The 15,043-nt window shown below is 37.0% G+C and overlaps 1 protein-coding gene across 2 annotated transcripts in view; it reads right to left on the reverse strand.

Moving 5' to 3' along the window:
* Tdrd3 (tudor domain containing 3) overlaps positions 1–14,892 on the reverse strand; it is a 128,800-nt gene extending 113,908 nt beyond the window's left edge. The window contains exon 1 of one of the 2 annotated variants that reach the window (XM_005374207.2): positions 14,769–14,892. The gene's annotated coding sequence lies outside the window, so the exon portion shown is untranslated. Of the gene's footprint in view, positions 1–14,542; positions 14,719–14,768 lie in introns of those variants that run through there. The other variant, XM_005374206.2, reaches the window with a different exon arrangement.
* Positions 14,893–15,043: the final 151 nt, after the last annotated feature.

A 15,043-nucleotide genomic window follows, 5' to 3' on the forward strand; every position in this document is an offset into this window, starting at 1 on the left:
GAAAAGGTACAAATGGGTGGGAGAAGAATGTGAGAACAGCAAATTAATGATAGAAATGGATGAACAGAATAAGAATTCTGCAGGATTAAAAGAGACAGACAAGGAATAAAGAATTTCCATAATGAATTTAGGCCAGGCATGGCATGCATGCCTGTAATCCCAGTATTCTGGGAGGCTGAGGCAAAAAGACTGCCAGTTCCAGCCCAGCTTGGGCAACATAACTTAAAAACTCAATGAAACCTCATACCCCTAAATTTATAAAGGCCCTGGGTTCTATTCAAGTACTGTTAAAAAAAAAAAAAAAAAAAGTGACTAAGTGAACTTAAAGGTTGAAAAATATTGTCCAGTGTAGCAAACAGGTCAGTGTTACATAGCCTAAAGGCTACGTCACAACTGGGAGGGCACTGTGTACTTTAGCAAACACATTTCAGTAATGTGGGAGAAGGACAAGCCAAGAGTACAGCAAGCAAACAGCCAGTGTGATTTTTGTAAACTCAACAAATCTGGTGTTTTTTTTATGTCACTGATTTAAAACTTTCAATAATTACTGGACTAAGGTGACTCCCAGAGGATTCATCAAGTCACAAGTCATCAGTACAAAGTTGGCTATTTAAGAAACAATTTTATTTGCATGTATCTCACAATTTGATGAGTAAAATTAATCAAATATTTTACAGAAAAACTAGCATTCCTCAAAATTCATTATATTGATTTAACTTAACAAAAATTCAGGGCCTAGTTTTCCTTATAACCGAATTGGGCTCTTACTGTTTACACTTACAAAACAAAAATGCTTGTTATCACTATTTTAACTACAGTCCCAATACACTGAAGTGTTTAGGTAAAGTGTAAAAGTTCTGGTGAAAAAAATAATGCAATTTTTATAATCAGAACAATATTGAAAATGGAAACTGTGCAACTGGATCCCAGTGAGTATGAAACTGATAGTTCTACAAATTTGAGCACACATCCAAACAGGAAAAAGTATAAATACGGACAACAATGCATACTGAAAACTGAACTTTATTAGACCCTTTGTGCTAGTACCTTGAACACATACTAAATTTCATCAACCTCTGTCATACTGAGACATGTCAAATTGAGACTTTTTTCAGTAAGTGCAATTTCTAATGAGTAAGTCAACCTCTATAAACTCAGGTTAATCTAAACATGATTAGCTACCAAATATATTTTGTTATTAAAAACGAACTGCTAAATTTTATTCAGGATTGATATGGGTTAACTTCTCAACCTCACATCTACTTTTACCTTTCCTTAAGTAGTACTGACTTCATTTTCAAAAACAAAACTCATCTACATTTTCTGTAGAATCCGAAAGTTGTCCAGGTGTGACAGAAATGCTCAGCCAAAGCCAATAACGGACTTCTATCTGCCCCACAGCATAATGAAAAAGTTCTATTAAAATCAGTAGACCATTTCTAAAACACCTGACAAGTCTGTATTCAATAGAAAGTTCCCACTGCAAGTACTGGTGCATTCCTATCAAATGGTTAGGACTTACTAATCTGTGAGGCACTCCCATTCAGACCAGTTATTGCAAATAAGGGTAAGAATAAAGACTATTGCTCTGGCAAGTTACCTTTGACAAATACTGGAATAAGTAGCATGTCCTACTTGTTCCAATCTTTTTTTTTTTTGGTAAGTAATAATGTGCTACTACATCTATGTCATTAATTAGGGCAAAGATTCACCAAATTTCTCAGTTCAGGGCCATGCAGTAAAACTTGTAGGCTTTCCAGACTATATCATCTCTGTCACATCTACTCAATTTTATTTCTTTAGCACAAAAGCAGCCGTACACAGTAATTATATGAACAGTTCTTGCTATATCCCAATAAAATTTTATTTACGAAAGTACAAGCAGCATATCAGATTTCACCAACTGGCCATACTTTGCCAACTCCTTAGATTAAATTTATATAGTCCATCTTTCTTCAAAAATTAGACTCAAAAGATAAGACATTTCCACTCAAAGAAGGGAAGGTCTACTTTTCCCTTAATAAAACTAGCAATCTTATTAGTCTTAATAAAACTAATATTGCCCCATAAACTTATGTATTGTATACTTGGTTACATACATTAGTTTTTGAGGAGCATGTTCCATTACTTAAACAAAATCTTTATTACAAAATAAAAGGCAAATATTAATAGCAATGCAACATTCCAATGAGAATGTAAAATTGTCCATCTTTAGCTTCTGAGACTTACTAATTCATGCCCATATTAAAAGACTAAATATGAATAGTTTTATGAAATTTTTCTTTTCTTCCTGTACAAATGAAATATCCCCGTACTACTTTCATCTTTAACTTGAGAGATCACCAAATCTCAGGCATGGTGGCAACATACCTGTAATCCCTGCTACTTGGGAGGCTAAAGCAGGAGAATCTAAGTTTGAAGCCAGCCTGGGCAACTTAATGAGACCTCATCTCAAAGAAACAAAAAGAAATGGAAGAGTAGCTCAGTGATAAAACACCCCAGACTTCATCCCCAGTATCTTCTTTTTTAAAGTAGATGTAAATCTAACTAAAGATCAGTAGTACATAGTGCTGTTTTTCTAACTCTTTTTTTTCTTAGTAATTCTTTATAATAATCCAGTTTTGTGACAGAATTATAATTAATTATAATTAGCTAATTAATATTAATATAAAAGTTCAACTATCAAAAATAATTCAATTCTTAATCTCAGGTTAAAACACAATTTGATTAAGGCCTTCAAGCCTATTCCTCAGTGGTACTTTCACTACACTAATTTCTTTTATTTATTTTTTTTTGGGGGGGGGCGGTGTTTTCTGGTACCAGGAACCAAACTCACGACCTTGCACTTGCCAGACAGGTTTTGTGCCGCTGAGCTCAATCCCCAGCCCCTTACTACGCTAATTTCTTATTGGTCCATTAGTTCATAGATACTATGCACTTGGTGGAGAAACAAAAAAGAAATTATAGAAACAGATACTCCAGGAGAATATTAGGCAGGGTGTAACAGCAACAAGCAAGATGCATGTAAGAAAAATGTTCAGACACTAGCCTATTTTTCACTTTGAAAGCACAAGTCTTAGCTACATAAAGACATATAATCACACATTTTTACATATACTTTTGCTTAAAACATTAATAACAACTATAAACAATTCAATTTCCACATGAAAACCATTGTTAATAAGGCAAAACATTTTAAAGGAACACAACAGTTCAATTTTATTTTCCATGAAAACATGCTGAAGCAGAAATAATTCAAGTCAAGCAATAAGCCAATATGATAAGGACACAGATAAGTTTTGGAATTCCAGTTTTACATGAGTAAGATAGGAAATAATACACAAAAAGACTCTATCTCATAACAAACTTCTTTGATGTGTCATACTGGGTATAAGCAATATGATTAAACCAACAAGGTTTGCAATTCTCTATTGTAAGCAAATATATACTACTTACCATTATGCAGTGCTACAGGGAAAAGGGCTTTGCAAGCTGAGAAGCCTTACAAATATGATTATCACTAAAAGTACTTTTAAAGTAGATTAAGTAAATGAAATAAAAAAGTACAAATGGCTAATAATAGAGCTTCATTTATTCATACCAAATTTACAATTCAAACAGTGTCAATGAGTGAAAAAAAAAAAGTATGTTCAGAATCAAGATTTCTGAGTACAGATCAATGTCAATCCACAAACTTTGCGACTGCTGCACAATGGAATGAGTATGGAAACTGAGTACATATTTAGAAACTTTCAGAATATGACACTGCCATAGCTTTTATAGTTTACAAGAATTTGTGACAAACTGCAAGTGGCAAACAGGTTGAAAATCTCTGAGCCAGACTGAAGTTCTTAGAATCTCTTTCAGAGAGATGTGGGACCAAAGTTTTTAGAAACCAAAGACACAATCATTGCCATTAATGAGCTGCCATGGAAACTCTCTGAGCACCTTCTCTCTCCTGCTAGCTGAAACCTGGATGTAGCATGAACATGCACACTATTAACATGAAAAGACTGACACGCTATGAACATGTAGACAATGACTATGCCCTAGGGTACTGCTTTTCAAAATTCAATGTGCAAGAAAACCACTGAGGGAATCTTCTTGAAATGCAAAATTGTTTCATTAGATCTCTGATGAAGACTGAGTCTTTGTACTTCTAACAAATTACCAGGTGACGAAAATTTTGGTGTTATGTAGCTCTCACTTGGAAGTGAGAGGACAACAAAACAGTGAGAAGCAACACGGTTCCCTAAATGACAACATAAAGCAAAAGCACCCAACACTAGAGTGTTTTTGTGACAGAGGAGGAAAGAAGGATAATCAGGGCTGTACCATGTAAGGTCTCACCTAGCCTTCAACCTTATAAATAAGGGCATTTTTAAAAATATCAAATAAATGTAACTCAGGTCAGTTTTCATTTAATCTATTTCTGCATTCTGATTTAACAACAGCAGTGAAAATGTTTGTTCACAGAAGTATAAACTGGTAGAAATTTCAAGGAGCTGGTGCCAATTCAATGAGACCACACAATTTTGTTAAATATTAGGTCCACTCTCACTATTTTGTACTTGTCAAATAAACACAACCTTGTACTCTTTTCCATGCTATCAAATCAAAATTTCAACTTACTCTCAACTTGATTAAGAAACTGTAAGAAATTATATAAAGGTATGCTTCAGTTACGAATTATCACTGCAAAATAAGTCTTTACAACTGCTAGAAAATTTAATGAGTACAACAGCAAATGTTTTTGTACACAAAGAACAGTTGAAGATATGTTTATCAACAAAGATAAATGTTATTTTGGGTGATCATGGTATACCAATAAAGATTAAACACATACAAAAATGGGCACTGACATTTCATGGTATTGGTATAGGCATCATGTATTTTAATATATGTATATGAAAACTTTTATTTGTATCAATTTTTAATTAGAAACACCTAATACATGCTTACAAAGATGTAATTAATTACATGAACAACGAAAGAAAATAGTAAAAGAAGAGCAATATAGCACAACCAGAAAACTCAGTGAAAAAAGCTTATAAGCAGCAACCAAAATAAGGGAATAGGAACATTCTGATTTTGCTCAGTGTTACGGTTTGTGTCTCGATGTCCCCCTAAATCCTCATGCAGTTATGGGACAGGATTCTAGAATTTTTAATTGAGTTATGGTCCAATGCTGGGATTATGGGTGCGAGCTCTACACCCACCCCAAGGAGCAAGACTGAGCAAAGAGGTCAAGTCAACACAATCCTGCAGGTATCTTGTTGCCTATGACTGGAATATGGTTTGTCCTCTCTGAAACTCATGTGGGAGTTTAGTCCCCATTGTGAGGTAGTAAAGAGGGTGGCCATTTAATCCTAAATGTAGTGGTTAGGTATGAGGCCCTTGGGGAATGATTGGATTAGATAAAGTCATCAGGGTGGAGCACTCATGGTTAATATTGGTAGCCTCATAGGAAGACAAAGAAAAAGCAGAAGATCCACATGAAGAGTTATGCACATGCTCCCTGTCTTTCTGCCAAGTGCTGTAGTTCATATCTAGATGTCACCCCCAAAGCCTCATGTGCTTGCAAGTGGGGCTTTTGCGAGGCAACTGGATCATGGATGTGATACTCAACCAGTCCATTGATGGGTTTCTACTTGGGTGAGATGTTGGGAACTGAAGCCTGGTGGGAAGAGGTGGGTCACTCTGAGCATGGCCTAGAAGGGCGTATACAGTGTAGGCATCCTTCTTCCTCCCTTGATGGCTCCCTACTTCCTCCCTGCCGTACTACAAGCTCTTTCTCCTCTCCCATGAGCCTCTGCCAAGCCACCCTGTCTTGGAATCAGGGTGGACAAAAACCTCTACAAACCATGAGCTAAAATAAACCTTTCTTCCTTTACTTTCCTTTACTTTCTGGGTGTCAGGTATTTTGTCCCACCAGTGATAAAGTAACCTAGAAAGACGTTAGTACCAGAGTAGGGTCATTGCTGTGACTGTACCTCCTAACTCATTCTAGTCCAGGACCCACAGTTATAAGCAAGTCTGAAGCATAAAAATTAAATGAATAAATGGTTTGTAGTACACCTCATAAAACATCAAATATGTAAAGAAATAAACTTGAACTGAATTCTAAATCCATTATAAAATGTTTATTCTATCAATATCTGTCTTACTTTTTTGTTGTTGGGATAAAATACCCAACACCCACAGTTTAAAGAAGGAAAGGCTTATTTTAGCTCACAGTTTGTAAAGGTTTCAGTCCACAGTCACCTGGCTTCAACACAAGGTAGCATACCAGAGGGACATTACAGAGGACAATCAGTCCATGACAGTGCAGGCAGGCAGAAAAAAGCAGCAGCAGCAGCAGCAGCAGCAGCAGCAGCAGGCCTCCCTTTTCATATTCCATACAGATTGCAAGCTTAATGGTTGATGCCACCCATATCCAGGGTGGGGCTTCTCTCTGTACTAAATCTGTTCAGTCACACCCAGAACTCTGCTAATACAAATCATTGTGCTGCTCCAGTTATCAGCACACCTTAACTGGGCATCACACATCCATAATCCAGCTACCTCCCAAAAGCCCCACCTATGAGCACGAGGCTTACGGGGGACAGGCACTAGGACAAGCCATAACAATATCCATATTTAATATTTCATATTACATATTTTACAAAATCCACCTTTATTAACTTTCAAACTTTGCCTAGTCTGACTTAACTTAGCTAAATAAAAACATTTTTTTCCTAATATGTTCATTTAGTATCCATGACAGACTACAATACAAAAAGTTGTTGATTTTTTATTTGAATTTTATATTTAGAGGAATGGGAGGGGTTAAACCTTTAAGTATCTAAATTTATTATGAATATTTTCAAAAACTCCTCTCCTTGCTCCTCTCATATCATCAAATTAATAAACTAATACTGACCTAATCACATAGTCTTATTGAAAAACTCTTAAAGATAATCCCATTTTCTCTTAGAAAAGTCAATAACTTTATAATGCATTCTAAGCTTCTCCCTATCTGATGCTTCTTTAAGAATAATTCTCTACAAATGCTGAAACTGCTCATTACTTAAGCCTAGTCTTTTACTCAAAGCTTGATCCTTCAATCAACATTGTCCATCAGAAATACAGTAAGACATATGTGTGAATTACAATTTTCTAGTCACATTTTTAAAAGTAAAGTAGATAAAATTTAATATTATATGTTAAAGAAAATAAGAAAAAATAAAAATGATACACAATTTCAAAACAAGATGACAATGTTGAAAATATCACTTCAATATACTGTATAATCGATACAAAAACTGAGATCTTTGCATTCTTTGTTTTTCTTTTGGTACTAAGTCTTCCAAACCCAGTGTGTATTTTACATAGAAGCACTTCTGAACTTGGACTAGACATGTGTTAGGTGTTCAGTAGCCAAATGCAGGTAACACCATACTGGACAACGCAACCTCAGATGATTTTACCCATACATTGTTTCAATCACTAGCTACACTCCAGTGACTCCAAATTTATAGTTCTGTACCCTGGTATCTTCTGAGTGCAAGTTTAGTATATCCTAATGTCTAGCTGGCATCTTATGTTAGATGACTCAAAGGCACCCCAAACTTAATATCCAACTTCAATTCATTACCTAAAACGTGATGATTTTCTAATAGTTCCCATTCAACTAAGTGGTAATTGATTCAGCTATACAAATCTAAGACTAGAAATCGACTCCTTCATACCTCCTTTGTCACTCCCATACCCAACCCATCCAAAAGTTCTGTCCATTTACCTTTTTCAAAGCAATCCACTTGGCCAGGATATAGCACAGTGGCACAAGCACCTGCCTGGCAAGCACAGGTCCTGAGTTCAATTCTAGGTACCAAAAAAAAAGGAGATCCTCCAAAGCATTCTACTACTCTCTGTCTCAACCATCATCATCTACTTTTGCCCAGTTCCTTCTTCCATAAAAAGATACCTCAAAGCTAACTACATCATCCCTACCTTAAACATCCTATCTCCTGATTAAAACTTCAATCGATTTTTATAGGATAAAATTGATTTTCTACAGAATGAGAAAAAAATATAGTACACAAGGTCCAACCTACATGACCCAGCCCCTAAGTGTCTCCCAGCCCAATCTCACTACTCTGCCCCTCTTTCTTTCTCTAGAGCTACTCTAATTCCTCAGACCTTTGTATTCACCATGCTCCCTATGGCCATGGAACCTCTGCAGATGCTGTTCTCCCCTTACATACTCTAGTTAAATCTCCCTCAGCCTCCAGATCTTAGGGATGCATTCTATGACCACCATAAAGGGGCCAAATCCCTCTCCCAATTATCCAGGATAATTAGTATATTTCACCATATGCAATATGTTTGGACATGTAAGTAATGACTTTCCCTCCACAAGACTATGTCAGATTACACTAAAGAAAATGCCTGTCACAACACAATGTTCAATAATTATTTGTTTAAAAGGCACATTGATGAGTCTGCCTTGCTTTTTCCCTAGACAAAACCAGATAAACTATTAAAAGAAGACATATACAACAAACCTTGCTTATACATTTTACTGGAAGGCTTTCCAGATTTCCCAGATCTGGGTTAACTGCTCTCAGATGTGTTTCAAAATTGCCTTACCAATAAAATACCAATTTATTAATATGCTTAAATTCTCCTTATCATTCATCACTACAACCCAGCAATAAACAAAGTACACTATACACAGGAAGCATATTTACTAAATGTGTTTCAGAACACATGATTGAATAGTCACATATTTCTTTGCATTAATTACTATAAAGATACACCTTGAGTAACAGTATACTGAAATAAAAATAGCTATCTGTCTTTACTTTAAAGGCCATAAAACACATGTGAAAAGAATATACAAATGTATGCACACACATACATATACCAGGAACGTGTTCAAGTATATGAGTGATTAGCCAGGTATGGTGGCAAATGCTTATAATCCCAGCACTCAGGAGACTCAGGCAGGAGGATCGCTGTGAGTTTGAGTACAAGGCCAGCCTGAACTCCCTAGTGAAACCTTGTCTCAAAAAGGCAAAAAAAAAAGTATGCGAGTAAAACCTAAAAACATCACAGGTACTAAAGTGTAGGTAAGGCGCTGTCCAGCCCTGTAGCACAATGCAGCGCCTCCTTCTCCACCACCAGCATGCGTTTTTTTCTGTTAGCAGTAGCTGATTTTACACTTTTTAACATCTTACATTATTCCACTCATTTCTCACACTTTTATCTGTTGTGTTGTTCAATGAATTTGTGTTTTTCACATTTTTACATTAAAGTATTATTAACAGCATAGTGTATTTCTTCCAAAATTATCTGGAAGTAAACTATTGCTCATCTACTTCCAGATCCCAGACCTTTCAAAAAGTACAAATTTTTAGATTGCTGGGATTTAACAGTAACATGATAAATCACAATGTCAATATTCTTCTTTTGACAAAAGGAGAAAACATAGGCTAAAATGAGTTGATGTAGTCATATTTTTATGGTTCTTGAAATGTTACTATGCAATTTTTAGTTGATTTAGCAAACGCTGCTGTGTGAAAGAAGAAAATTATTTTCAACATGCTGAGGTAGCAAGTTTCTTTTTATACCTTCTTTATGCTTAAGGCAGTCAAGTCTAGTGGCAGTTGAAACTAGATTTATAGGTTAGTCACCAAAAAATCACTGCAGACAGAACCTTCAAACCCGAACAGTTTAACAAAATATAGTACCCAGTCATTTTTAGTTTACAGTATCAACAGAAGCAGCAAGGCAATGTGCAACGTATTTTCAGGCAGAAGGTCAACAAAGCACACCACCTTTGAACATTTTAATTGTGCAAACAATATAAATGAAAGAGATAACTACAAATGTTCATTAAAGGAGTAGGAAACACTTTAAAATAGAAGGATGTTTCCAATATGCCTCCCTGAAAGGCAAGTAAAAAGCAAGTGGTTTCTTCTCACTTTCTTCAGCATCTAAAAGTTGTTATAATGGAGAAGAGTTCCTATTTCTCCACAGCCTTGCCAGCATTTCTTATTGGTTGATTTTTTAATGATAGCCATTCTTACTGGGGTGAGATGAAATCTCAATATTGTTTTAATTTGCATTTCTCAAATGACTAATGATGTTGAATGTTTTCTAATGTATTTATCTCCACTGCTGGTGGGAATGCAGACTGGTAAAACCACTGTGGAAATCAGTTTGGAGATTTCTCAGCAAATTACATCTAGAGGTCCCATTCAACCCACCTATTCCCCTTCTGTGTATTTTCCCAGAAGATCTGAAACCGTCCTATCACAGCGATATATGTGCACCCATGTTCATAGCAGCGCAATTTGTAATTACTAAATTGTGGAAGCAACCCAAATGTCCATCCACTGAGGAATAGATAAAAAAATGGTGGTACTTTTATACAATGGAATATTACTCAGCTATAAAGAAAGATAAACTCTAGGCTTTTATAGGTAGATGGTCACAACTAGAGACCATACTCGTAAGTGAAATAAACCAGACCTTCATGTGTAAGCAACATATTGTCTCACTAGTGTAAGAACCTGAAAGAGTGAACAAAAATTAATAGGTATGATAGACATTGTGAAACAAAAGGAAAATGCTCAAAAGTAAAGAGCAACTGGGGTGAGGGAACAGAGAAAAGAAAGAAGAGGAAATTATGTATGTATGTATATACAGGATAGCTATAGTTGTACTACTGACTTCTATCGCTTTACTGAAAGGAACAATTAATGATTACTCATTTGATCAATCTTGCACGTCTCTGTTTTCCTGAGAAACCACTTTGAAGATATCAATATGTAATATAACAACCATTATTAATTTCCTACCACTTTGTCTGTAACTCTGTATTGTTTGTATTGTTCTTATGTTATTTTGCAAATGGATGTCTATTTGTTAATGTTTTCCTTCTTTTATTTTTAAAATAAACTTAAAAAAAAATAAAAAGTAGGGGCTGGGGATTTAGCTCAGTGGCACAGCGCCTGCCTAGCAAGCACAAGGTCAAGTTCGATTCCTGGTACCGGAAAAAAAATAATAAAAAAATAAAAAATGAAAAGTTGTTATAATGGTTTTGATCCTTTCACAAAAAAAAGATACATTAAGAATATTTATAAGCCAGGCAAGCCTGTAATCCTACCACTCTGGGGGCAAGTGTGGGGGTGCTAAGGCAGGAGGATCGTTGTGAATTTGAGGCCAACCTTGGCTACAATGTGAGTGCAAGGCCAGCCTAAAGTTGGAAACCCTGTCTCATAAGACAAAAAAAAAAGAATGTATCAAAGTAGCATTGAAAAGATATTTTACAATGCTAGATAACAAAAAATCCTGGACTGTACAACCTTATAAACAACTACCAACATTCTTTACAAATATACCTATTCCTAAGGGGTATGCTATAATAATATGAGTGACCAAAAGTTCTGCTGCTCTTTACACAAACTGTTCCTATCTAATGATGCCCACTAGTATCTTATAAGAAGGTATAGTCATATTGATGCTGCTGCAAAGGTTGTTGTTGCTGTTGTTACCGCTACAATAATGTTGGGTTCTATCTGAAGATTAAGATCCAAACAAGAAAAGCACAGATAATAGGCTGTAGAATGGGAATCTGACCTTTTTTATTTGATCATGAATTTTTCTGGGAAGAAGCTTCTATGTAATGGGATGTGAAAGTAACACCTCTGTCAGTGAGTAAGTCAAAAGCTAGGAATTAGAACTTCTAGCAAAATGTCTTAAATTTCTTACACTTCTTTGGAGTGACCACCTCAAGGCAATGTATGGATTAGGACACATCCTTTCAAAGAAGGAAGCAATTGTCCCTTGATAATATATACAGTTGTTGTGTTTATTTTCTCTACTTCTCCCAGTTGGTCTCCTCCAGTACTACTTTTGATAATGACTGACAAACTACAGCCTTTCCTAGATGTTTAAAGGTGAAATGAAGGGAGTTTGTACAGTGCAGCTGGTACAGAAGCTGTCAGTACAGTGGCAGCACCAGCAATAACCTCAAAAAATATAACCCATGAGAAAGGTGAAATTCAAGGGGAATGAGGCCAAGGTCTTTGTGTTCAACCACTCTAACCATCTTTCCTTCACCCTCTTCGCAAAAACAAAACACAAAAACCTGGAGCACTCTGTGGTTAAACCTTGGCTGTCAGAATACTAGAGTTTCTCAGAAAATAAATTATTTCAGAATAAAATGAAAACTATATCTAATACCACTTACAATGTCTTTAACTCAAACCGCTATAAAACAAAAACATACATTATAGCGTCCTATTTTTTCAGATACTCCTAACTTCAAAAAATTAGGCAGAAGTTTCTTTGATCCTAAAATACTATCACCTCACAATAAGTTTATCTGTCCCAAATAAAAAATAAGTAAATGTACACACCACAAGATGTTTTAATCTAATTTCCCACTTTATAATGTGTTCTTTTTGATCAACAATTTAAATTAGAGGTAGTCACTAAAGCACAGTGAAAATGAGTACTGAATGTTTACCACAGACATTTGACTCTAGTGTTAGTTCTGCCACTTATAACTAAGCTGAATACTGACATTCCACGCTCTGGTCTCCTCGTCTGCACACAGAAGAAACTAAGCTATTCCACACTAACTCCAAGGACAACACTTTCAAAAGCAGAAACACAACTCATTAGGTCCTCTTGACCTAAACTGTATAAAAGAAAAAAGAAAAACAAAAGAAAGGAGATACACAGATAGTCCTGACCACTGTTACTAGAAACAGACAAATCCCCCTTAAAAAAAAATAAAGAAAACACAAATGGCAGAGTAATGCTGCCATCTAGACAAATACACTCAAATCTGTATGAAATTATCCTGTGGGTATAATTAAGCACCACAAAGTGCCATTTAACGAATGTCTTAAACATAAGCACAACACTGTAGACATCTCCAAAACATTTAGGTTCAAGTCAGCAAAACTTAATCTTTTGTGGGCTACTGGCCATTAAGAGTAAAAAAAATTATAAAGTCTACTGGGGTGCTTACTGTTGAGGTTATATTTTAAAATATTAATTTTTATAGGGGGTCTACAATAAACACTAACAAAAAATAGGTACTCAAAAACAAACTTAGATTGGTCTTTTGTGCCCCCTTAAAGGTCACATGTTCAGAAAAGCACAAGCTTTTCAGCACTAAATATTTCCTTAATTTATCATAAGTGAATCCAACAATAGATTTGCTAATAATACAGGTGTTTTAGCAGTTATTTTTAAGCCCTACAACTACAATAATTAGGTACATAGCAGACTTGAGTACTACAAAAATTTGGGGGGAAAAATGGGTTTTGTTAGAAACAGTAACAGAACCCTAGCACTAAGAGAGAACTCAGAACATCAGAACTGAAAGATCAAAGGCCTACTATCTGTAGAGGTAGCACAGGCTGGAAGAAAGAAACATGTACACAGTTAACTTGCAATATAAAGCGGCCAATACTACAATTTAACGTTTCTATAGATTTGCAACAAGCTAACAAAGCAAGGAAGAGACCGATTCTGTAGAGGCCCTGTCTAGGGAACTCTGATTGTTAGGGCTTCCCAAGGTCAAACGTTATCAGAGTTTAAAAAGAATCTACAATGTAGTACCCGCCTCAGCATTACAGACAGACAGAAAAATAATATAAGGTTTCCTGCCCTTAAAGAGTTTAAGAATCCAAAGAACTCAAATTCAGCATGTGTTTGGGATCCAAACAGTGAACCCAACTTTTCTAGGGGAGACGGGGTTACGCTGGAAAAGCAGTAAAAAACTAACTTTATAAATGAAATCATCTTAGTAGTTTGAAGACCTAAGGCTCAGTCTAAAAAAGAATGAGAGAAATTCAAAAAATATGATCCAAGATTATTCAAAACAGCCTTGTGAAGAAACTAAATGGAGAGATTCCAATTAAAAGAATAAAAGTGAATCTGAATTAGGTGACTTTTAAGCCGAAAGACTAGGGCTTGAACCTACAGGCTTCACACTGAGCTACACCCCCATCCCTAGAATCTGTTTTTGAAACCTGTCACGAAAGCAACTCTCAGCTGCTCAGAGTTGCAATTCTGCCTCAGCCTCCCAGCGATGTGATTACACTGCCACCGAATCAGGCCAAAGCTGTACTGTACACCTTATTGTGCCAATGGGGGGGGTTGCACAAAGATATTAAAAGCACAAAGTCTGGGGCCAAATCCCCTATACTCAACGCTGAATGCCGCCACTTTCTAGCCACGTTATTAGAAGTTACAACTCCCTCTGTCTCTGCACCTATGAAAGGGAGTGAATAAGTGCCAATTAAGCCAGAAGCCTTCTCCCAAAAGAGGTGTGATTTTATCGCTGTATTCATGAAAAACTTCATTTTCAAAAAGCAAATTCACGTCGTTAGGACAGTGGCAGTGTATGGAGCTTACCTTCTTTTCTGACCTTAAACCTAATTCAACACCCCCCCACTACTTTCATGCACCACGATCTAGTACTAGTTCTGCAAAACAATAAGCACCTTCCCGTCGGGAAGCCTTTCCTCCTCACCATCTTTCAAGCTCCCTGCTCTGCGGCTGCAGCGCACACTTCGCCGGCTTACAGTTCACCACCACCACTTGTGCTTGGTCTTTCAATACCTCCCTCCCGCTTCTCACTGAGGCAGTAACGTCAGAGAGTGGGGGTCCATCGCCTCCACCTCCCCCTGCCCGGCAGCCCCGACGGCGCGCACGCAGGGCTGGGGAAAGCTTTCTGAATTAAGTTGAATGTTTCCAACTGGACGGGCCTCAGCTCCAGAAACTGGCTAAGATCGCCGCGTGTTAACAGCTTTCGGATGCCCACGTCTGGACACGGAACGACAACGCCATCCTCTGCAGAGAAGTTCCGCGCCCCCGCCCGCCCCCGGGATGCCAGGGCGGCCGCCTGGCTTCAGAAGTTGCGGGCGCGCCGGGATGGCGGCTCCACGCCGGCCGTGCTCAACTTTGAAACCGGGCGACAGGAGGCGGCTGCGCTCAACTTCCCGCGGCCCCGCGGCCGCCCTCGCCCCGCCGC

Source organism: Chinchilla lanigera, unplaced genomic scaffold, assembly GCF_000276665.1.
Source record: "Chinchilla lanigera isolate Chin_1 unplaced genomic scaffold, ChiLan1.0 scaffold00003, whole genome shotgun sequence".
NCBI classification, from domain to species: Eukaryota; Metazoa; Chordata; class Mammalia; order Rodentia; family Chinchillidae; genus Chinchilla; species Chinchilla lanigera.